This window comes from Mobula hypostoma, chromosome 12, assembly GCF_963921235.1.
Source record: "Mobula hypostoma chromosome 12, sMobHyp1.1, whole genome shotgun sequence".
NCBI classification, from domain to species: Eukaryota; Metazoa; Chordata; class Chondrichthyes; order Myliobatiformes; family Myliobatidae; genus Mobula; species Mobula hypostoma.
This window is the reverse complement of record NC_086108.1, coordinates 72,202,791-72,225,939: the sequence shown is the minus strand read 5'-3', so window position 1 is coordinate 72,225,939 and position 23,149 is coordinate 72,202,791. Positions and strand designations below refer to the sequence as shown.

The 23,149-nt window shown below is 40.7% G+C and overlaps 1 long non-coding RNA gene across 2 annotated transcripts in view; it reads right to left on the bottom strand.

Moving 5' to 3' along the window:
• Positions 1–22,903, bottom strand: part of LOC134355204 (uncharacterized) — a 99,898-nt gene extending 76,995 nt beyond the window's left edge. For both annotated transcript variants that reach the window (XR_010019980.1, XR_010019979.1), the window contains exon 1: positions 22,649–22,903. This is a non-coding gene — a long non-coding RNA (uncharacterized LOC134355204). The remainder of the gene's footprint in view (positions 1–22,648) is intronic.
• Positions 22,904–23,149: the final 246 nt, after the last annotated feature.

Sequence of the window (23,149 nt, the reverse complement as noted above, 5' to 3'; positions counted from 1 at the left end):
TCAAAATATGCAACATTGTTTGGAAAGTTAGTCTAACAACGCACTAAACATCTGATTTTAAGACTCTGAAATTCACCATAGAAATCAATGGAATAAATTGTGGAGCCAGACTTCAAAGATACAAAACACCACATTGTGTGTTATCATATGTGGGTAAATTTCCAGTCAATATAGAGCAAGTATATGTGGCCACTTTATTAGGTACACCTGTTCGTTAATGCAGATATATAATCAACCATTCACGTGACAGCAACTCATTGCATAAAAGCATACCTGCATGGTCAGGAGGCTCAGTTGTAGTTCAGACTGAATGAGTGAGTGAGAGAGAGAGGGATTGATTTATATATAAGCTGCTCAATGGTGAATGACAGTACCTGGTCTTTGTTCTGAAAATGTAAAGACATTACTTAGTCAGGAACTCAAAGTTATGTTCATCAAAAAGATTCACCTCCATTCTTGTTTTCTTAACTTTTGATGATTTAAAGATATTCAGTAAGTTTTTTGTACACTCTTTAAAGGTAAACATTACTAAATACACAATACCATATGGATTATCCCAGTAAAATATTCAAATTTCCTTTGTTTTTGTTAATTTTGTTAAGAAGTTACAGTAGGTCAATATGGGCAGATATGGAGTAGCAGTAAGAGAGTGGCCAACACAATGAGCAGGTAAGGGTTATATCACCATAGCAGAAACAAATTTAAATTACCTCTACTCCTGATATTAATCTGACGATGGTATTATATTCACATCACTTTCATTGTTATTCTGATGCTTTTATGTTGATTTTGAGACCAATGAATACATATGGTTCTCTGAAGATATTCACTTTAATGACTTGAAGCTGAATACAAGTTAAACACTGCAGTTGGGTGTCTGAAGACATTCTTATAGATGAAGATGAAATAACTCACTAAAAATTGTTTAAGTGATAAATTTTTTTCCTAATTTACCTTTGTATGGCTTCATTTGTCAATTATTCTAAAATAACTGAGAGTGAGGAAAATAGCACTGTATGACTCAGTGATAAATTCTGGCCTTGTTATTTTTGGGGTATTATAACTTTGAAAACTCATGATCTCTAGTTAGTTAATGTATTTAATTTACTCTGCTGAAATCAGTGTGATTTGATGCTACATGAGGTGTAAATTGCTTTGGAGTGTTAGAGCTATGAATGATGCTCTAACTTTATCTTACTAATCAGAAATTCATTTGGACCATCTGGATTACATCAACCCAATGGGAAATTCATTGAAAAGGACTTGTATCCCAACCCATCCTTTTCCACAACCTGGGACATCTGGAGTCATTGGTCCGGACTACATTTGACACAGCTCACACTTCGAAGACACCTTCCCACACTCATTCTGTGACTACAGCCACTGTCCACCTTGGCTCAGGCCAGTGTCTCCCTAGGACTGTGGACCACATAGAACCATAGAAACTACAGCACAGAAACAGGCCCTTTGGCCCTTCTTGGCTGTGCGGAACCATTTTCTGCCTAGTCCCACTGACCTGCACACGGACCATATCCCTCCATACACCTCCCATCCATGTATCTGTCCAATTTATTCTTAAATGTTAAAAAGAACCTGCATTTACCACCTTGTCTGGCAGCTCATTCCATACTCCCACCACTCTCTGTGTGAAGAAGCCCCCCCTAATGTTCCCTTTAAACATTTCCCCCCTCACCCTTAACCCATGTCCTCTGGTTTTTTTCTCCCCTTGCCTCAGTGGAAAAAGCCTGCTTACATTCACTCTATCTATACTCATCATAATTTTATATACCTCTATCAAATCTCCCCTCATTCTTCTACGCTCCAGGGAATAAAGTCCTAACCTATTCAACCTTTCTCTGTAACTGAGTTTCTCAAGTCCCGGCAACATCCTTGTAAACCTTCTCTGCACTTTTCAACCTTATTTATATCCTTCCTGTAATTTGGTGACCAAAACTGAACACAATACTCCAGATTCGGCCTCACCAATGCCTTATACAACCTCATCATAACATTCCAGCTCTTATACTCAATACTTCGATTAATAAAGGCCAATGTACCAGAAGCTCTCTTTACGACCCTATCTACCTGTGACGACACTTTTAGGGAATTTTGTATCTGTATTCCCAGATCCCTCTGTTCTACTGCACCCCTCAGTGCCTTACCATTAACCCTGTATGTTCTACGTTGGTTTGTCCTTCCAACGTGCAATACCTCACACTTGTCAGTATTAAACTCCATCTGCCATTTTTCCGCCCATTTTTCCAGATGGTCTAAGTCCCTCTGCAGGCTCTGAAAACCTTCCTCACTGTCTACTACACCTCCAATCTTTGTATCATCAGCAAACTTGCTGATCCAATTTACCACATTATCATCCAGATCATTGATATAGATGACAAATAACAATTGACCCGGCACTGATCCCTGTGGCACACCACTAGTCACAGGTCTCCACTCAGAGAAGCAATTCTCTACCACCACTCTCTGGCTTCTTCCATCGAGCCAATGACTAATCCAATTTGCCACCTCTCCATGTATACCTAGCGACTGAATTTTCCTAACTAACCTCCCATGCGGGACCTTGTCAAAGGCCTTACTGAAGTCCATGTAGACAATATCCACTGCATTCCCTTCATCCACTTTCCTGGTAACCTCCTCGAAAAACTCCAACAAATTGGTCAAACATGACCTACCACGCACAAAGCCATGTTGACTCTCCCTAATAAGCCCCTGTCTATCCAAATGCTTGTAGATTCTGTCTCTTAGTACTCCCTCCAATAACTTACCTACTACTGACGTTAAACTCACTGGCCTATAATTTCCCGGATTACTTTTTGATCCTTTGTTTAAACAACGGAACAACATGAGCCACTCTCCAATCCTCCGGCACTTCACCCATAGACAGCGACATTTTAAATATTTCTGCTAGGGCCCCCACATGTGGCATCTCGGTTACAGGCATGTCAGAAATAGTTGAAACAGATAAAATAAATAAAATAAATATTAAAATAGTGATTATATAGCATTTAAAATATATTAAATTACTGTAAAGTAATTAGAAACATAACTGCACAGGATCTGTGGTGAAAATATTACTCTAAACTATGCTACAGAAAGTAAGTGTTGTTTATCAAAAAGCAAATTCCTGATAGTTTAAACTAACAAGTACAAAATTTCTAAGTATTTTCATCAAACTTTGACTTATTTGGTTGCTAATCTGTGATTTCATCCTTTATTTATCCTTAAAATAATTCATGAGCCAATTTTTTTTTCGCCTACTCTTGGTGCTTGTATTGCTTGTGTTTGCTGAGCTGAATTATTTAAATTGAAAAAATTAAAATACACTCAAGAATAAGCCAGCAAGCTTGAATAAGTTGGCTGTTATTTTGAACTGGAGAGTTAATTATTAAATATAAGGCTAATTACTAATTCATTCCATTTCAGCTTTGGGAGGAAGGTGAATTAAATACATGGGATGCCCAAAAAGGATACTTTTCTGAGGTCCCATCCTCACAGAATTAATGAAGCACTATCACAGGAAAGCAGCACCCATCTTCAAAGATCCTCACCATCCAGGCCATGATCCTCATCACTGCTGCCATCAGGATGGACATACAGGAACCTCAGGATCCACAACACCAAGTTCGGAAACAGTTATTACCTGTCAACCATCAGGCCCTTGAACCAGAGGGGATAACTTCGTTCAGTTTTACTCACCACAACACTGAACTGTTCCCACAACTTATAGACTCATTTTCAAGGGCTCTTCATCTCATGTTCTCAATATTTTTAAACTTATTTATTATTATTGTTTCTTTGTAGTTATTGTTTATGCTTGCAAGAAAAAGAATCTCAGGTTTGTATCTGGTGACATATATGTACTTTGATAATAAATTTACTTTGAACTTTGAAGTTTGTTTATTAGGTTGCTATGTTGAAATACTATAAAACATTGATGAGGTCTAATTTGGAGTATTGTGTGCAGTTCTGGTCACCTACCTACATATCAATAAGATGGAAAGAGTAAAGAGTAAATTTACAAAGATGTTGCCGGGACTTGAGGACCTGAGTTGTAGGGAAGATTGAATAGGTTAGAACTTTATTCCCTGAAGTATAGGAGCATGAGGCAAGATTTGATAGTGGTATAAAATTATGAATGGCATAAATAGGGTAAATGCTACCAGGCTTTTTCCACTGAGGTTTGGTGAGACTAATAATAGAGGTCATGGTTTAAGCATGAAAGGTGAAATCTTTAAGGGGAGCATGAGAGGGAACTCCTTCACTAGCAGGTGGTTCGAGTGTAGAATGAGCTGCTGGCAGAAGTGGTTGGTGTGGTTTTGATTTAAAACATTTAAGAGAAATTTAGATAAGTACATAGATGGGAGGGGTATTGTCGGGGCACAGGTCAATGGAACTGGCCAGAAGAATAGTTTGGCATGAACTGAAAGACCAGTTTCAGTGCTGTAGTGTTTTCTCTTTTTTTTTACTTTCTTTTTCTTTCTTTCTTTTCTCTCTCTCTCTCTCTCTCCCTCTCACCCCCACCCCCCACTGTGAACAATGTGATAGTCTAGACAACTTGCTTTAAATAACTTTGTGAGCACTTTTTCTTATGCGCAGAGATTGAGCCAAATTGCATCGTTATCCATATTGAAAGCAAACTTCATAATTTGTCAAACTTTTAGCCAACTTCTGGATTTCTTCACTCTCAAAACGCTTAAGGTTTCATTTTTTTAATTTATCCTGAAAGCAATTCTTATTAATTTCTGGTTCATTTTCTATCATCCTACATTTTTTTTATTGTGTTCACTAAGCTAAACTTACAACATTTAAATAAATTTTATATACTTAGCCATTCATATATTCAAATTTATTTTGTTTGCGATTTGTGATGTCAATAGAGAGTTAGTCTGTTTTGTGTATCCTGTTACAAAATATTATGTTCATAAAATGGTTTGAAATCAGCATCATCTTATTTAATTAGTAAAATTAAATAATCTTTTTCTGATATATTAACAGGCCAAATGAACTTGGATTTGCTGATATTATTCTATCCAAAACGTACTTTAAAAATTTGGTGGCGATGTTCCGGGAAGTCCTTGAGAGAAAAGGTACCTGTGGTCAATACCATCCCACAGAAGCCCTCATTGAAAAAAAATTGAGCAGTGAATTTTCAGTGCTTGCTAGTGTCCAGCACCAATAACATTGACATTCCATATCCCCATACTTATTAAAATCTGTCCAGAGGACAACTTTAATGTTAAAAGCAGGAGTGCATAAATAACAGATTCCCACAGCTACTTAAACCAACACAGAATGGTACTGAAGAGCTCCAAAGCAACAGTGTGTTCCAGTGGATCACAACTTGGGTAAAACTCAATTTCTTAGACCATAAGATATAAGAGCAGAATTAGGCCATCTAGCCATTCGAGTCTGCTCCGCCATTCACTCATAGCTGATCCTTTTTTCTCTCTCCTCCTCAACCCCTGTTTCCGGCCTTCTCCCCGTTACCTTTGATGCCATATCCAATCAAGAACCTAACAATCTCTGCCTTAAATACACCCAATGACCTGGCCTCCACAGCTGCATGTGGCAACAAATTCTACAAATTCACCACCCTTTGGCTAAATAAATTTCTCCGTATCTGTTTTGAAAGGGCACCCTTCTATCCTGAGGCTGTGCCCTCTTGTACTAGACTCCCCCATCATTGGAAACATCCTTTCCACATCTACTCTGTCTAAGTCTTTTGACATTTGAAAGGTTTCAATGTGATTTCCCCTTCATCCTTCTGAATTCCAGTGAGTACAGACCCAGAGCCATCTAAAATTCCTCGTATGATGACACTTTCATTCCTGAAATCATCGTTGTGAACCACCTCTGGACCCTTTCCAAAGTTAGCACATCTTTTTAAGATGAGGGGCCCAAAACTGTTCATGATGCTCAAGGTGATGCCTCATAAAGCCTTATAAAGCCTCAGCATCACATCTTTGCTCTTGTATTCTAGATCTCCTGAAAGGAATGCTAACATGTGTGATGACAAACCAAGTTATCAGAAGATTGATGCTGATGAGAGAGATAAGGGAGACAATGGAGAAACATTCAAAATGCTAATAAGAGAGGAGAGAGAGATTAACGAGAAAGCAACACATTTCGGATATTGACAGACCAATTGCTTTGAACCTGAACTGTTTGAAGTTTGATGGACAGGCAATACCCCAGCAGGGGGATAAAAAGAACAGGTTTGCTAAGGCACGACACACACCACGAGATCACGAGATAACGAGACCCTGGAAGAGTTGTGTGCCCCCACAAGTTGGTAGGAGTTGGAGGTCTGGTTCGAGGGAACCGACCATAGACTGACAGGGTGAAAAGGTACGATCGGCGGGAACCTGGTGTGTGTGTCCGCCCTTGCCTGGGTGCCGGGTTCACCGCGGAAGAACGGTCGTATCCGGAACGGAGGGGTCACAGTCGGTGACCACAGAAGACATAAAATGGGTCCGCCCAAAACCACCTGTGAATATCAAAGGTCTGCTGAATCAGATTTTCATATCTCTCTTTCTCTCTCTCTCTCTCTCTCCAACGGCACAACAGTGATTACTGCGAACTATACTAAACTGAACTGAACGCTGCATCACTTGAGACTGATCATTTTACCCCTAGACTGCGATAGAGCTTGATTGATTCCTATTACCCTAGTTCTGTGTACATGTGTGTTTTATCATTGCTAACCTGTTGTATTTATATCCGTACGATTAGAGTACTGTGTTACTTATTTCTTTAATAAAACTTTATTGGCTTCCAGTAATCCAGACTCCAACTAGTGGTCCATTTCTGCTGGTTTGGCAACCCAGTTACGGGGTACGTAACACATGGCATTTGCCTTCCTCACCACCGACTCGATTCTTCCTCCATTCCCCATCCACAAAGTACAATAGCATTATGGCTTGCTGTTTTTAAGGACTTGAGAAGATCTGGTTGGTTGCTAATAGTTCTGTAGCCAGATTTATATATTTTATTTGTACAGTACAAGCCCTTCCGGTCCAACGAACCCATGCTGCCCAATTACACCCATGTGACCAATGAACCTGCTAACCTGTACGTCTTTGGAACGTGGGAGGAAACCAGAGCACCCAGAGGAAACCCACATGGTCATGGGGAGGATACACAATCTCCTTATGGCCAGGGCAGAATAGAATTGGGTTGTTGACACTGCAATAGTGCTACACTGATGTTACATTATTGTGCCCTTTAGAGCAGACGTTCCCAACCTGAGGTCCACGAACCCCTTGGATAATGATAGGGGTCCATGGCATAAAAAAAGTAGGGAACCCCTGTTTTAGAGCAACCATTTATGCCTTGCATATGTACACTTGGAGAGTAACACCTCCAAATTTTTGCCTTTTCCACCCAAAATGAAAAACTGATAATGCAATTCTCTAGTCATGGGTGGGATCATACATAGAGAAACAGGCTCTCTAGCTTGTTCCACCATTCACTTAGAAGATGGCTGATCTATTCTTTAACTGCATCTACTTGACTTGTTTCCATAAATCTAATATACCCTTGATGAATAACAACGTTGATTTTAATGGTCAGCTTTGGGAGAGGAGTGTGGAAAGGGGAGAATGTGTGACGTCTATCATCCTATAAGTGGAGCAAGTTCTTTCAGACATAATCTCTGAACAACTGAGCTTGGTCTGATCTATAAGCAACTCCAGCACCACTGATATAGTGTGCTCCTGGACTTGCCAATGATACATGCACAATGTTTCTCTGCCCTCTCCTTAGCCTTTTCTGTTTTGCATAAGTTTCTATTTTAGCTATGTTTATTAGGAATCATTTTCTTATCGTACTAACAAAACTTGCTTAAATTCCTGGTGGCAATGGAAGGGAAGGTCATCAACTAATGTGTCAAGTGTATTTGTACTTTTTATTGTCAACCTTACTTAAACATGATCAATGCCTCACAAAACACCTATAAACTTAGATGCACCTTCCTACTCAAGACAATCTCACACTGCAGGGTGAAAACCACTACAATATTCAATTTGATTGTCACTCCAGGGCAATATATTTACTAACTTTTTTATAATAGTGGTTCTCACCCTGCAATATTAAACCTTGGTTAGATAAGAATATGTGTTTTGACTTTGCAATACTCCCTTCCTGGCATAATTTTCTATTAATACTTATTATTCTCTAGAGTTAAACCCAAACTACAACCATAGTAAGATATTACTCAAGATCCTTATGACACAGAGTCAATTCTTTGGATATAGGTTCCATTATTACGTAAATTTACTTGGCTTTATTGTTTCAATACAGTATATCAATCAAATTAATTTCATTCAGTCCATGAACTCTGTCTATCATCAAATTAGAGCCTTTGCTCTGAAATGTAATTTAACTGTTACTTTTTGTTTCAGGTCATGGCAACTTGGATGCATACCAAATATAGACTAGCATCATTCAGGTGAATGATGGCCAGAATTTTGGTACTTGCCACCAATATCATTCATTCCACTGTATAATTTTAATTTCATTTTAAGACCTTTACCTTGATCTGAAAGCATTCCGCTGTTGCAATGGGCGTGTTATTCAGTTACTGATTCTAAAATCTCACTAACTATAAAAATAGCAACTTTCCAGTCCAGATACTGATTACAAGCTTAAACATGCCAGCTTTGTTGCATAACCAGTGCTTAACATGGAATTACATTGATATTAAAACATGGGATTCGGCAGTCTAACATGACAACTAGTTCATGTTGGCGTTTGTCCTCCACATATGCTTCAATCCCCATTCACTGATCCCTATTCTATTTACTTCATTCTTCTCCATCCAGCTATGTAATCTAGTTTCAGCATGGGCATGGTGTCAGCTTCAATAAATAGTTCTTTACTTTTTATTCACCGGATGAATTGGATGTATTTTCAATAGCAATTGTATCCTGTTCTGCTGCCTCATTCCCCGCTTTAGCAAGTGGCAGAGACAGAAACCAAGTGAACATAGCTCAATAATCAAAATGGAATAGATTATCTTCTGATTGCTTTGTTTGGAAAGCAACATTTGTTATTTGGAATTACAGATGCTGAACTATTTACTTAATGATAGTCTTCTGTAGATATTTAGATGCCAGTCAGCACATTTTATATGGAAAGCACAAGTAAATGAAAGGTGTTGAAGGATGCCACTGCTCAGTTGAGTAAATGGAACAGATTCTTCACCTATATACAGAATACATGGTGCAGAATTCTGGGGCAATATATATGGGCATGTTGAAGTCAAAATTAAGATAAAAAATAGCATTCATAAAAGAACTAGATTTATAGGAATATTGAAATCCTGTTAAAGTAACCATTGGATTGGTGCAAATAACAAATTGAACTGATCAGATAATTTGTGGCATTAAAGAAATCCAAGCAAAATGACATTCATTTTATGTAACCTGCAGGGGATAAATTATTGTGTTTTCAGCTGGTTACGATGGTATGATATTCAGTAAGATGCTGGAAAATGCTCCCGCCTTATTACATAAATGACCTCCTGTACTTTTAATTAAAAGTGCATCTTGCCAAGTTGAGGCAACTCCTTTCAGCCAATCTCATCCAAATCAAATTGTATCACAGTATCACAAGAGAATCAGGGCCAATTTTTGTTCAGTACTTGCAATAATGAATGCATACTTTCCAGCTAATGCATCAGCCCCAGTAACATGGAATAGGCATACAAGCAATAGGATTAGTGACTTATTCTAGACAACTGAGACTGCTAAGTGAAAATTGGAAACCATTGCCATCACATGCACTAAGTCCTTCAGAAAATTCATGACTGTATTTATCATAAAGAATGTCATTAAAATCAGGCAATAAAAATTATGGCAATAAAGATTTATGGCAAACATTGGAAATGGGTAATGATTTGGTTGAAAGGTAAGGGAAAAAATACTGTGAAGGATTAGGGAGATGTTACAGGATGAAGGGTGTGCTGTACAGGATGTACCGAGGAACCATGATAGGGCCTCTGCAGCTTTTGGTTTGAGTTTGCCATTTGAATTCAGAAACCCAATGGAAATACTATAGTAACTTTATGGACAGAAAAAAAAAAACAAATTAAAAACTGAAAGCAAGAACTTAAGAAATTGGAAAGTATTTCAATGAATGGAAAACAATAGCAAAGTAAAAATTTAATATAGTAATTGTATTTGGAAGGTACAATGTATGCATTGAGAGCAGGGATGAGATCTGCAGGCTGGAAATTGTTAGTAGCTAGTTGGACAACATAGTCACGATGGACAAAGGATTTGTAACCACGCTGCATTACTCCATGAACCTATGACTCAAAAATAACGTTGAAATTAATCAATAGGCCCTGTCTTTTGCCTAATTATGAAATACCAGTGACCAGCAAAGCAGTCACAATGCTAACTCTGAATAAACACCCACTCATCTTACCCTCCGGTCACTGTCCTGGATGAGGATAGAAGACAAAGAAATTGATGGCTGGCCACGTGCCTGGTTCAGTGACAGTTCACAGACACTGGGGGAAACCTGCACAGTAGGATAGCCAGAATTCATGAGTGGTTCTTGTTGCTTTTTCCAACTACGTATGAAATGTGGCAATTGATAGTTTTATTATCAAAATGTGTGGCTGCATTTATGTTCTCTATCAATGAAAATAATCCTGGACTGTGCATTAGCCATAAAGGAAATGTGGTCTTGAGTGGCCATGCAGAACTGTCTAACCTGTTCTATGAGGAGATTTCAGTTTTTTCTATTTTTCAATAGGTTCAGCAGGTCCATTTTATGTCAGAGAAATGTATACAATATATCTCTTACAATTCTTTTTCTTCACAACCATCCACAAGAACAGAGGAATGCCCAAAGAATGAACGACAGTTAAACGTTAGAGTCTCAAAGCCCCCCCCAAAACTCCCCCGTCCCATGCACAAGCAGCAGCAAAGCAATGAACCCCCCTCCACTTTCCCCCACCAGCAAAAAAGCATCGGCAGCCTCCACCAAGCATACAAGCGTGCAGCAAAACATCTATAAGGACACAGACTTGTAGTGCTCCAAAGACTACTCATTCACCCAGTAATTGGACATACCACAGGCTCTCGCTCTCTCTTCCTAATAAGGGAAAAAGAGAAGTCTCCATTTCACAATGAGAGGAGAGACAAAACAGACTGATTTATGACGTTAAAAGTCTGTTGTGTTGCTTCTCCTGAGCTCTGCACCCAGAGAATCGGTACTGGAAAAGCTCAGGTCTCTGGACGTACAGCTCCCAATGTTACGTGTTCTCCCGCAGCACCTCAGTCAGGAGCACCGGCCTTGAATCAGCCCGTCTCCAGAGCCACAAAAATCTGGCACCCTGAAGGTGCGCTAGTCTTCCAGGCTGCGTCCTTGGCATATCGAAAAGTGGCCGGTCATGAGGCCCTGAAAGCGGGTCCCATTCCCACAAAGAACCAAAGTCAGAGCGTAGTTCCGGGTCAGGGTCTTCAAAAGAACCTTGAAAAGGAAAAAGAAATATCGAAGATAGAAATAGAGCCCTTCTGAAGATGCAAGCAAAGGAGTCGCTGTTCAGTACCATTCTGACTTTGCTTAAAAACTTCACAAGTTTATTTTCTCCTCTTTGATTACGTATCTATGAAAGCTCAATTTCATAAAAACATACAAACATAAGAAAATAGGTGCAGGAGTAGGCCTTTCGGCCCTTCGAGCCTGCACCGCCATTCATGACGATCATGGCTGATCATCCAACTCAGAACCCTATACCCGCCTTCTCTCCATACCCCCGATCCCTTTAGCCACAAGGGCCACATCTAACTCCCTCTTAAATATAGCCAATGAATTGGCATCAAATGTTTCCTGTGGCAGAGAATTCCACAGATTCACCACTCTCTGTGTGAAGAAGTTTTTCCTCATCTCGGTCCTAAAAGGCTTCCCCTTTATCCTCAAACTGTGACCCCTCATTCTGGACTTCCCCAACATCGGGAACAATCTTCTTGCATCTAGCCTGTCCAATCCCTTTAGGATTTTATACATTTCAATCAGATCCCCCCTCAATCTTCTAAATTCCAGAGAGTATAAGCCTAGTCCATCCAGTCTTTCATCATATGAACGTCTTGCCATTCCAGAAATCAATCAGGTGAAACTTCTTTGTACTCCCTCTATGGCAAGAATGTCTTTCCTCAGATTAGGGGACCAAAACTGCACACAATACTCTGGTGTGGTCTCACCAAGGCCTTGTACAACTGCAGTAGAACCTCCCTGCTCCTGAACTCGAATCCTCTTGCTATGAATGCCAGCATACCATTCGCTTTTTTCACTGCCTGCTGTACCTGCATGCCAACTTTCAATGACTGGTGTACAATGACACCCAGGTCTCGTTGCACCTCCCCTTTTCCTAATTGGCCACCATTCAGATAATAATCTGTTTTCCTGTTTTTGCCACCAAAGTGGATAACCTCACATTTATCTACCTTAAATTGCTTCTGCCATGAATTTGCCCACTCACCTAACCTATCCAAGTCACCCAGCATTCTCTTAGCATCCTCCTCACAGCTAACACTGCCGCCCAGCTTCGTGTCATCTGCAAACTTGGAGATGCTGCATTTAATTCCCTCGTCCAAGTCATTAATATATATTGTAAACAACTGGGGTCCCAGCACTGAGCCTTGCGGTACCCCACTGGTCACTGCCTGCCATTCTGTAAAGGTCCCGTTTATTCCCACTCTTTGCTTCCTGTCTGCCAACCAATTCTCTATCCACATCAATACCTTACCCCCAATACCGTGTGCTTTAAGTTTGCACACTAATCTCCTGTGTGGGACCTTGTCAAAAGCCTTTTGAAAATCCAACTATACCACAACCACTGGTTCTCCCCTATCCACTCTACTAGTTACATCCTCAAAAAATTCTATGAGATTCGTCAGACATGATTTTCCTTTCACAAATCCATGCTGACTTTGTCTGATGATTTCACTGCTTTCCAAATGTGCTGTTATCACATCTTTGGTAACTGACTCTAGCATTTTCCCCACCACCAATGTCAGGCTCACCGGTCTATAATTCCACAGTTTCTCTCGCCCTCCTTTTTTAAAAAGTGGGGTTACATTAGCCACCCTCCAATCCTCAGGAACTAATGCAGAATCTAAAGAGTTTTGAAAAATTATCACTAATGCATCCACTATTTCTTGGGCTACTTTCTTAAGAACTCTGGGATGCAGACCATCTGGCCCTGGGGATTTATTTGCCTTCAATCCCTTCAATTTACCTAACACCACTTCACTATGAACATGTATTTCCCTCAGTTCCTCCATCTCACTAGACACTCGGTCTCCTACTACTTCCGGAAGATTATTTATGTCCTCCTTAGCGAAGACAGACCCAAAGTAGTAATTCAATTGGTCTGCCATGTCCTTGTTCCCCATGATCAATTCACCTGTTTCTGACTGTAAGGGACCTACATTTGTCTTAACCAATCTTTTTCTTTTCACATATCTATAAAAGCTTTTACAGTCAGTTTTTATGTTCCTTGCCAGCTTTCTCTCATAATCTTTTTTCCCTTTTCTAATTAAGCCCTTTGTCCTCCTCTGCTGGACTCTGAATTTCTCCCAGTCCTCAGGTGTGCCGCTTTTTCTGGCTAATTTGTATGTTTTTTCTCTGGAATTGATACTATCCTTAATTTCCCTTGTCAGCCATGGGTGCACTACCTTCCCTGATTTATTCTTTTGCCAAAATGGGATGAACAATTGTTGTAGTTCATCCATGCGATCTTTAAATGCTTGCCATTGCATATCCACCGTCAGCCCCTTAAGTATCATTTGCCAGTCTATCTTAGATAATTCACGTCTCATACCTACATTCATAACTACATTCTGGTCTAAGTTATTCTATATGGTTTCTAACTGGAACCTTATCCTTCATCCTTTTTCGTGCAGTTGATGTTTTGGATCAAAATTGGGAAGGAAGGGGGAAGAAGCCAAAATAAGAAGGTGGGAGAGGGAAAGGAGTATAAGCTGGAAGGTGATAGATGAAACTAGGTATGAGGATGGTAAGTGGGTTGGGGAAGGGGGACGAAGTGAGAAGCTCGGAGGCCGTCCTACATTCTTCTTCACTTCTTTGATTCTTCCCTTCACTTCCTTGGATTCATTATCTCACTTTCTGGGGTTAGGATTGCTACGGCTGGCTACACTGCCCTGCTCCATTCTCTGTGGGAACTCTATTCCAATCTCCTGTCCAGCAAAAAAAAACTTGGAACTGCAATATAATGGGATTGCCAAAAAAGTGCTGAATGAGAGTCTTCAAGTATCCAACCAGGTAATGAAGAAACTGTTTCCCAATTTGTGTGGTGGATAGATGGCCTGGAAAATGGTCAATAGGCCTGAATAATGGTCAATGGACAACAGACACCTAATAGTGGGAGGATAGGAGTGGGTGATACAGAAAAATAGATCATGTGATTTGATTAAATCTGCAGAGAATACAGCCAATTAACATTGCTTTCAGGCATTGTCAGTACTGGAAATCCAACACATGCCAGGACTGAGGAGGAGTTTTCTTAAAGCCAGTTTATTAATATTTATTCCAGTCTGATTACATTCTTTAAAATAAGGAATTGGCTTCTGATCAGTCATACTTGAGCCCTAATAAATGCCTCAACTGCATAAATAAATTCTGCTGGATGAGACACAGAGGAGGACTTGGATACCATAAATTCTGCCTGCATTTGGCAGAGTTCCTTTGACTTTGGGTTATAAACTTTTGGAGGAGTTGGTGGAAAATCATTTTGAAGAAACAATAACTAATGAGAAAGTTAATGGGAAGCAATATGACAATCAACCAAGTTCTGCCACTGCCCCACATTTCCAGCTGAAGAGTGCTCGCTGTTAAAACAGCCACAATCTGGTTTGTCAAAAAGGGTGGTGGGCTATTTTTTCCTTAAACCACCCACATGTTAATTTCCTTTCATCTGTCCCTCCACTTAGAATGCTTTTCCTGCCATCAGCCTATCACTGGACTCAGTTTCTGCTCCAGAATTAGCCTCACTTCATGTGTGGGCTTCTTGCAAAAGCAATTTCAGTGTCATTAGTCATCAGTGCCCTGTGATTTCTGACAGACTAACAATTACTTCTTGGTTTAACTAAAAGTGTTCTTGTCCTGTGAAAACTGATTAATGAGGGTAATAAATTAAAAACTTCAGCAAAGACCAATGTTTTCAGTCTGGATTTCATTAATGTCATTTAGATCTCCATAAAATACAACCAACTCTTACTGACTCCTTCAGAATAAGTGAAATATCCAGCAATGCATTGTCTTAACATCAAAGTAGTGACAATGTCTCATGTATCATTGGCCCTTCCTTACCATTTATTTTATCAGTGCTCCAGTTGGTGAAATTAATCCAAATTAATCAGCAAATAGGTAGTGGATATTTTCACCAAATACAATGGCTGGTCATTCCATAAAGGCAATGGTAAATGCAGTGAAATTGCACATGGAAGCAATGCATAACATAAGTCCTCATGGAAAATTGAACTGTTGCCAGCTCTGCAAAACTGGCCAACACTAATGAACATAGTGTTAAGCTCATGTGAGTCCTGCAATTAGCATAGGCAGCGGTCCCAGCTATTTAATAGCTCTGCTTCTTCTTCCACAGACACTGTCTAAATAAGGGGTCAAAAGTATGGCCCAGACAGTTTTCTGCCTTGTGTAGAAAACATCTTCCTCACAAACTAGAAGGGTCTGATAAAGGGTCTCGGCCTGAAACATCAACTGTACTCTTTTCCATAGATGCTGCTTGGCCTGCTGAGTTCTTCCAGCATTTTGTGTGTGTTGCTCTGCCTCTTCACCTCATCCAGCGCTGCTGCTAGAGCAGTTCCTGAGGAAAGTTGGCTTCCTCCTCCTCTTCTCCACCATGTCAGTGTGCATGCCATGATTCCATGATAGTTCCATGATTCTTTGGAACTGTTTCTTGAAGAAATGCAGGCCAGGATCAGATTTTCACTGGGTAGTTCCAGCTTGTGCTAGCCTCTGCAGTATTATGGTGAATGTGCCTGTGATCAGGTAATGCATAGTACTTGCTTCTCAATCCAATCATGCAAATAGGTTTTGAGGACAAATTTCTCACACAACCCCCATTGGCTAAAAAAGGCTCATCATGTATTGTCAGGCACAGGTCTGTTTAATAGTACCATCCAATTTCTGCTTTCTGTGGGAGGGAGCAAGAGCACATGGAGGGATGGGAGGAGGAGAGTGGCTAAAGCAGATAGTACCAGAAACTAGGCATTGGATCACAAACTATGATTAGCCCATGATCCCATGTCCCAGAGCAAAACACATACAAAATTTGTGCAGCCAGTTAATGGGCATGATTTCAGTGAGCATCCAATGTTAATTGGGTTGCTTCTTTCCCCTAGAACATCAAACAAAATGAGAGCTGTCTTTTTGGATAATTGCATCAGTTTAACACACAAAATGCTGGAGGAACTCAGCAGGTCAGTCAGCATTTATGGAGAGGAATAAACAGTCAGTGTTTCGGGCCCATTCATCAGGACTACTGAAGGGTCTCAGCCTGAAACACTGACTGTTTATTCCCCTCCATAAATGCTGCCTGACCTGCTGAGTTCCTCCAGCATTTCGTGTGACTCGCTCTGGATTTCCAGCATCTGCAGAATCACTTGTGTTTATGTATCAATTTAAAAGAGTTAACAGTAATTGAAGTCAGCCTTTATAAATGCATGACTACCATCTGCAGTGCAACTGTAGTGGAAGTCATTCCACAGTTTGTTTTGAATTTGCTAACATGTCATAGAGCCACAGTATTGTAAACCAGTGAACCCTCAGCTCACCTCATTCATGCCAACCTTTCTCCCTATCTACACTAACTCCAATTGCCCACGTTAGACCTATGCCGTATCTATTTAATGGTTTCAATATAAGCCAGGGCTAACCTTAAATATCCCAGCACACGTGCACACAATTACCACCACTGCAGCTCACACCTATACCTCACAGCTGGCTATTCATCTATTGTACGTACTCCATGCAAACCCCTGCAATTACAAGCACTTCCACATGTCCCCCTCATGTAGAACAAGGTGCTGCACGATTTGCAACAGACCAATGGGGAAAGAACGTGGCCCTGACAGATCATTCTTTACACTGAGGGACTGCAGGCTACAATTGTACTAGACCTCACAGAGTCCATGATCAGCGATTGTCCTGAGATGGTTGAAGATATTGGCAGAATCATAGCTAATTCCTGTACCCTATTCCAACACGTTATTTTCCCCCATCTCAAATAATCACAAGATGGCAATGGTGTATAATTTCACCTCTTACATTCTTCCACCCCCTCACCAACCTGGATACCTTCCTCCTTTCAGATAGTCATGAGTTCCCAGCAGGCCAGGAATCATCTCAACTCCAATAGAGCCCTGATGAAAGTGAAAGGGAAGGATTGTATTAGGATGACAGGTAGAGGACACACCTTGTCACAGACCACCCTCCTATTTTTGGGGATCTCACATTTCAGAAGTGTCACTGTTCATAGAAACATAGAAAACCTACAGCACAATCTAGGCCCTTCGGCCCACAATGCTGTGCCGAACATGTACTTACTTTAGAAATTAATGAGGGTTACCTATAGCCCTCTATTTTTCTAAGCTCCAAGTACGTATCCGGGAGTCTCTTAAAAGACCCTATTGTATCTGCCTTCACCACTGTCGCCAGCAGCCCATTCCACGCACTCACCACTCTCTTCGTAAAAAACTTACCCCTGACATCTCCTCTGTACATACATCCAAACACCTTAAAACTGTGCCCTCTCGCATTAGCCATTTCAGCCCTGGGAAAAAGCCTCTGACTATCCATACGATCAATGCCTCTCATCATCTTGTACACCTCTGTCAGGTCACCTCTCATCCTCCATTGCTCCAAGGAGCAAAGGCCAAGTTCACTCAACCTGTTCTCATAAAGCATGCTCCCCAATCCAGGCAACATCCTTGTAAATCTCCTCTGCACCCTTTCTATAGTTTCCACATCCTTCCTGTAGTGAGGTGATCAGAACTGAGCACAGTACTCCAAGTGGGGTCTGACCAGGTTTCGAAATAGCTGTAACATTAGTTCACAGCTCTTGAACTCAATCCCATGGTTGATGAAAGTCAATGCACCGTATGCCTTCTTAACCACATAGTCAACCTGTGCAGCAGCTTTGAGTGTCCTAAGGATTTGGACACCAAGGTCCCTCTGATCCTCCACACTGTCAAGAGTCTTACCATTAATACTACATTCTGCCATCGTATTTGACCTACCAAAATGAACCACCTCGCACATATCTGGGTTGAATTCCATCTGCCACTTCTCAGCCGAGTTTTGCATCCAATCGATGTCCCGCTGTAACCTCTGACAGCCCTCCACACTATCTACAACACCCCCAACCTTTGTATCATCAGCAAATTAACTAACCCATCCCTCCATTTCCTTATCCAGGTCATTTATAAAAATCACGAAGAGAAGGGGGTCCCAGAACAGATCCCTGAGGCACACCACTGTTCGTCGACCTCCATGCAGAATATGATCTGTCTTTGCCTTTTGTGGGCAAGCCAATTCTGGATCAATAAAGGAAGGTCCCCTTGGATCCCATGTCTTCTTACTTTCTCAATAGACGTTGCATGGGTACCTTATGAAATGCTCTGCTGAAATCCATATACACTACATCTACTGCTCTACCTTCATCAATGAGTTTAGTCACATCCTCAAAAAATTTAACCAGGCATGACCTGCCTTTGACAAAGCCATTCTGACTATTCCTAATCATATTATGCCTCTCCAAATATTCATAAATCCTGCCTCTCAGGATCTTCTCCATCAACTTACCAACTACTAAAGTAAGACTCACTGGTCTATAATTTCCTGGGCTATCTCTACTCCCTTTTTTGAATAAGGAAACAACACCTGCAACCTTCCAATCTTCCGGAACCTCTCCCATCCCCATTAATGATGCAAAGATCATTGCCAGAGGCTCAGCAATTTCCTTTCTTGCCTCTTACAGTAGCCAGGGATATATCCCGTCCGGTCCCAGGGACTTATCTAACTTGATGCTTTCCAAAAGTTCCAGCACACTCTCTTTCTTAATGTCTATATGCTCAAGATTTTCAGTCTGCTGTAATCATCCCTACAATCGCCAAGGTCCTTTTCCGTAGTGAATACTGTTACAAAGTATTCATTAAGTACCTCTGCTATCTCCTCCTGCTCCATACACACTTTTCCACTGTCACACTTGATTGGCCCTATTCTTTCATGTCTTATCCTCTTGCTCTTCACATATTTGTAGAATGCCTTGGGGTTTTCCTTAATTCTGCTCGCCAAGGCATTCTCATGGCCCCTTCTGGCTCTCCTAATTTCATTTTAAGCTCCTTCCTGCTAGCCTTATAATTTTCTAGATCTCTATCATTACCTAGTTTTTTGAATGCTTTCATAAGCTTTTCTTCTGTTCTTGACTAGATTTTCAACAGCCTTTGTACACCATAGTTCCTGTACCCTACCATCCTCTTCCTGTTTCATTGGAACCTACAGAACACCACACAAATATCCGCTGAACATTTGCCACATTTTTGCTGTACATTTCCCTGAGAACATCTGTTCCCAATTTATGCTTCCAGGTTCATGCTGATATCTTCATATTTCCCCTTACTCCAATTAAACACTTTCCTAATTTTTCTGTTCTTATCCCTCTCCAATGCTATTGTAAAGGAAATAGAATTATGATGACTTTCTCCAAAATGCTCTCCCACTGAGAGACCTGACACCTGACCAGGTTCATTTCCCAATACCAGATCAAGTACAGCTTCTCCTCTTGTAAGCTTATCTATATGTTGTGTCAAGAAACCTTCCTGAACACACCTAACAAAGTCTACCCCATCTAAACCCCTTGCTCTAGGGAGACGCCAATCAATATTTGGGAAATTGAAATCTCGCACCACAACAACTCTGTTATTATTACACCTTTCCAGAATCTGTCTCCCTATCCGCTCCTCGATGTCTCTGTTACTATTGGGTGGTCTATAAAAAACACGTCGTAGAGTTATTGACCCCTTCCTGTTCCTAACTTCCACCCACAGAGACTCAGTAGATAATCCCTCCATGACTTCCTCCTTTTCTGCAGTCCTGACACTATCTCTTATCAACAGTGCCACACCTCCACCTCTTTTGACTCCCTCCCTGTCCTTTCTGAAACATCTAAAGCCTGGCACTCTAAGTAGCCATTCTGTCATATGCCCATCAGATGAAGTGAGCAAAGAGGTAAACATACTCTGATCATTCAATTACATCTCATCTGTCAGTCCCATACAAAAAAGACTAAGGCCTCATGTTTCTTTCTGCCTTTTCATCAACTGAGTGCAGACTATCCAGGCAGAGGAGGTGAGGATTGCAGCCTAGAAATGTGAAAATGGAGCCATGTATTTTCCAAAATGGAACTCAATCACACTGGTTTCCAGATTGAATTGTACCAGTCGAGAAATTCTGCCATCTGGTTGCAAATCACACTTGTGCTGACTGTGCATTTTTCACCTTGCAGACACACCGAATCCCATCTGTTCCCAGTCGGAGCAAAGCCGAGGGGGCTGTGTGGATATTGTTCTGAATTGTGGCTGTTGGTGGGCTCTTAACTCAGTCAGATTTAGTAGTTCAGTTTGGTTTGCAGCCTTGAGCATCTGCTGAGAGCAGACTGTCCAGGCAGAGGAGTGAGGGCAACTTGAACTTTTAAGTGATGGACCCATAACCAAAATAAATTTTGAAGACCCAACAGCAATGGTCAACACACCGCTGCAGACTCTGATGAATTTCATCGTCCAACAAACCATGAAGTGGTGAATAAATCATTCGAGCTTGATATTTAAACATACTGTGTAAGGAATTGAAAATGAAGAAAACCAGGGCATTCTAGGATCATCAGACCTGGTCTGAAGGGGCTGAGTAATAGGGAGAGGTTTTTATTTCTTAAAGCATAGGCAATTGAGAAGTGACCTCACCGAATCTTTTAAAATCATGAGGGGTATGGATAAAGCGTACAGTCAGTCTTTTTCCTACAGTTGTAGAGTACAAAACTAGAGAGCGCAGAAAGAAGATAGGAGGAAAAGATTTATAAGGAGGCCTGAGAGGAAAGTCCTTCACAGAGAGGATAACGAATATCTGGAATGAGCTGCCAGAGGAAGTGGCTGAGGTGGGTACAATTGCAACATTTTAGAGAGCAAGTGGATAGGCACATGGGGGGTGTGGGGAGGGGGCTTGGAGCATATGGGCCATACACGGGCAATTGGAGTAACAGGAAGGATGCTGTGGTCAGCATGGACAGTTGGACTGAAGGGCCTATTTCTATGCTGCAATGCTCTATAACATTATGATCCCAAGAAAAAATGCATTAATGTAGGACAAGATGTACCACATATTGATTTCAACAAAACTGGAAGATTAGCTTTCATTGCTTGCTTAAGAACAATAAAAAGGAGAGAAACAATAATTATAAGAAGGAACTATTACATTGTTATATAAAGAGAGGGACTGGAAAGATTTCAATGAGGAAACTAAGTTGGCTTTGAGATGGATATTAGTAAGTGTGTTTATCAAAATGTTGTCAAAATGATTGCACTAAAACCTGATGGCATCTATTGCCAGTGACAGACTTTTATAATACTGTCACTGCTGCTGAACACAAAGAAAAGCTAATTATCACCCTTTAGTAAAAATCCTATTTCACTCCTTCATCTGACAGCACTACATAAAAATTGCAACTTTGTGATCTCACCCAATTTCATTTCTGCACACAGACTGATACAAGGAAAATATTGACATCAAGTTCCTTATAGAATTTCTGACTAGTGTCAAGACCAGTTTCTCTGGTTGACCAATGATGTTAAACTTATACACTCACTAGGATACTCAAAAGGTAATTGATTTGAACCCATAACAAAAGAATCTAATCTTAACTGAGATGTGGGATCTAGCTTTAAAGGCGAAGCTGACTCTACCTCAGACAGCAGGTGGTCAACTGTATATGTACATAAACAACTGTATATGTAAACAACTGTGTATGTACATAAACAACTGTATATGTAAACAACTGTGTTGAATTTGGCCAAAGTCAAGAAATAAAACACAAAGTCAAAGTCTTCTGTTCCATTGATCTCAACTAAGTTTGAAGATGATCCCCATGGTAGGAGACAAATACTTATGCTACCCTCTCACTGGGGCTCGGACACCAGCTTGGCTTGTTAGCTAACTCTGCTAGCAGCCACGTGACTCAGTGGTGAGAAGACCACCTTTCATAAGCAATATACGTCTAGGATCAGTATGATTTTGGGTTCACCCAAACTGGAAGTTGGGACGTTCTGGGGAGGAACATTGATTGTAGCAAATGCTGTGCCAATACTGCTTCATGCAAAGTTACCTTTTACCAGGAAATTAACAGATCACACACGGCCATAAAATTACAAAGGAAATATACTTAACAAATTTCAAATTTAACAAGCAGTTACAGAAAAGGAAAAGAAAATTAAAAGGGTCCATTACAGTACAGTTAAAGCAGCTTAATGTGCACATAAACATTAGAGCTCATTTCTGGAGTAGTCAGGTGTATGGCTTTACTCACATGCTGAACCCACATTCTGCATGAAGGATACTAGCCACATTTCAAACTTCCTTCGAAGATCATCTCAAATGAACTGGCTCTGTCGGGAGTATTGGCATATCTTCCTCGGAGCCATTCACCTGCACAAAGCACTTCTTACAAAAGGGTTTCTCCTTCAAATGGCATATTGCGTCATTTTACTTTGTGCCCTGCTCAGCAGCTCCCGCCCCAAAGACCCCGAACCAAATTACTGTCCTTCAGAAATCTGATCCTGCCAAGCTCTTCCGAATCTTCCACTGGGCAGAAAGTTACAGCACATACTAAGAAAATCCTGGCTGGCTGACACAACATTCCTAAGCTGGACAACATGGCTCCTTATCTTTAGCCGAAGCCAAAACACTCTTACCAGCAGGACACACTGCTTTTGTAGAAAATTGCTCAAATAAAAATACCTCAGAGCATAGCAGTAGAAATCTTAACCAGGACATTACACTTAGATAAGCTTGAGAATTTCAGGTAATT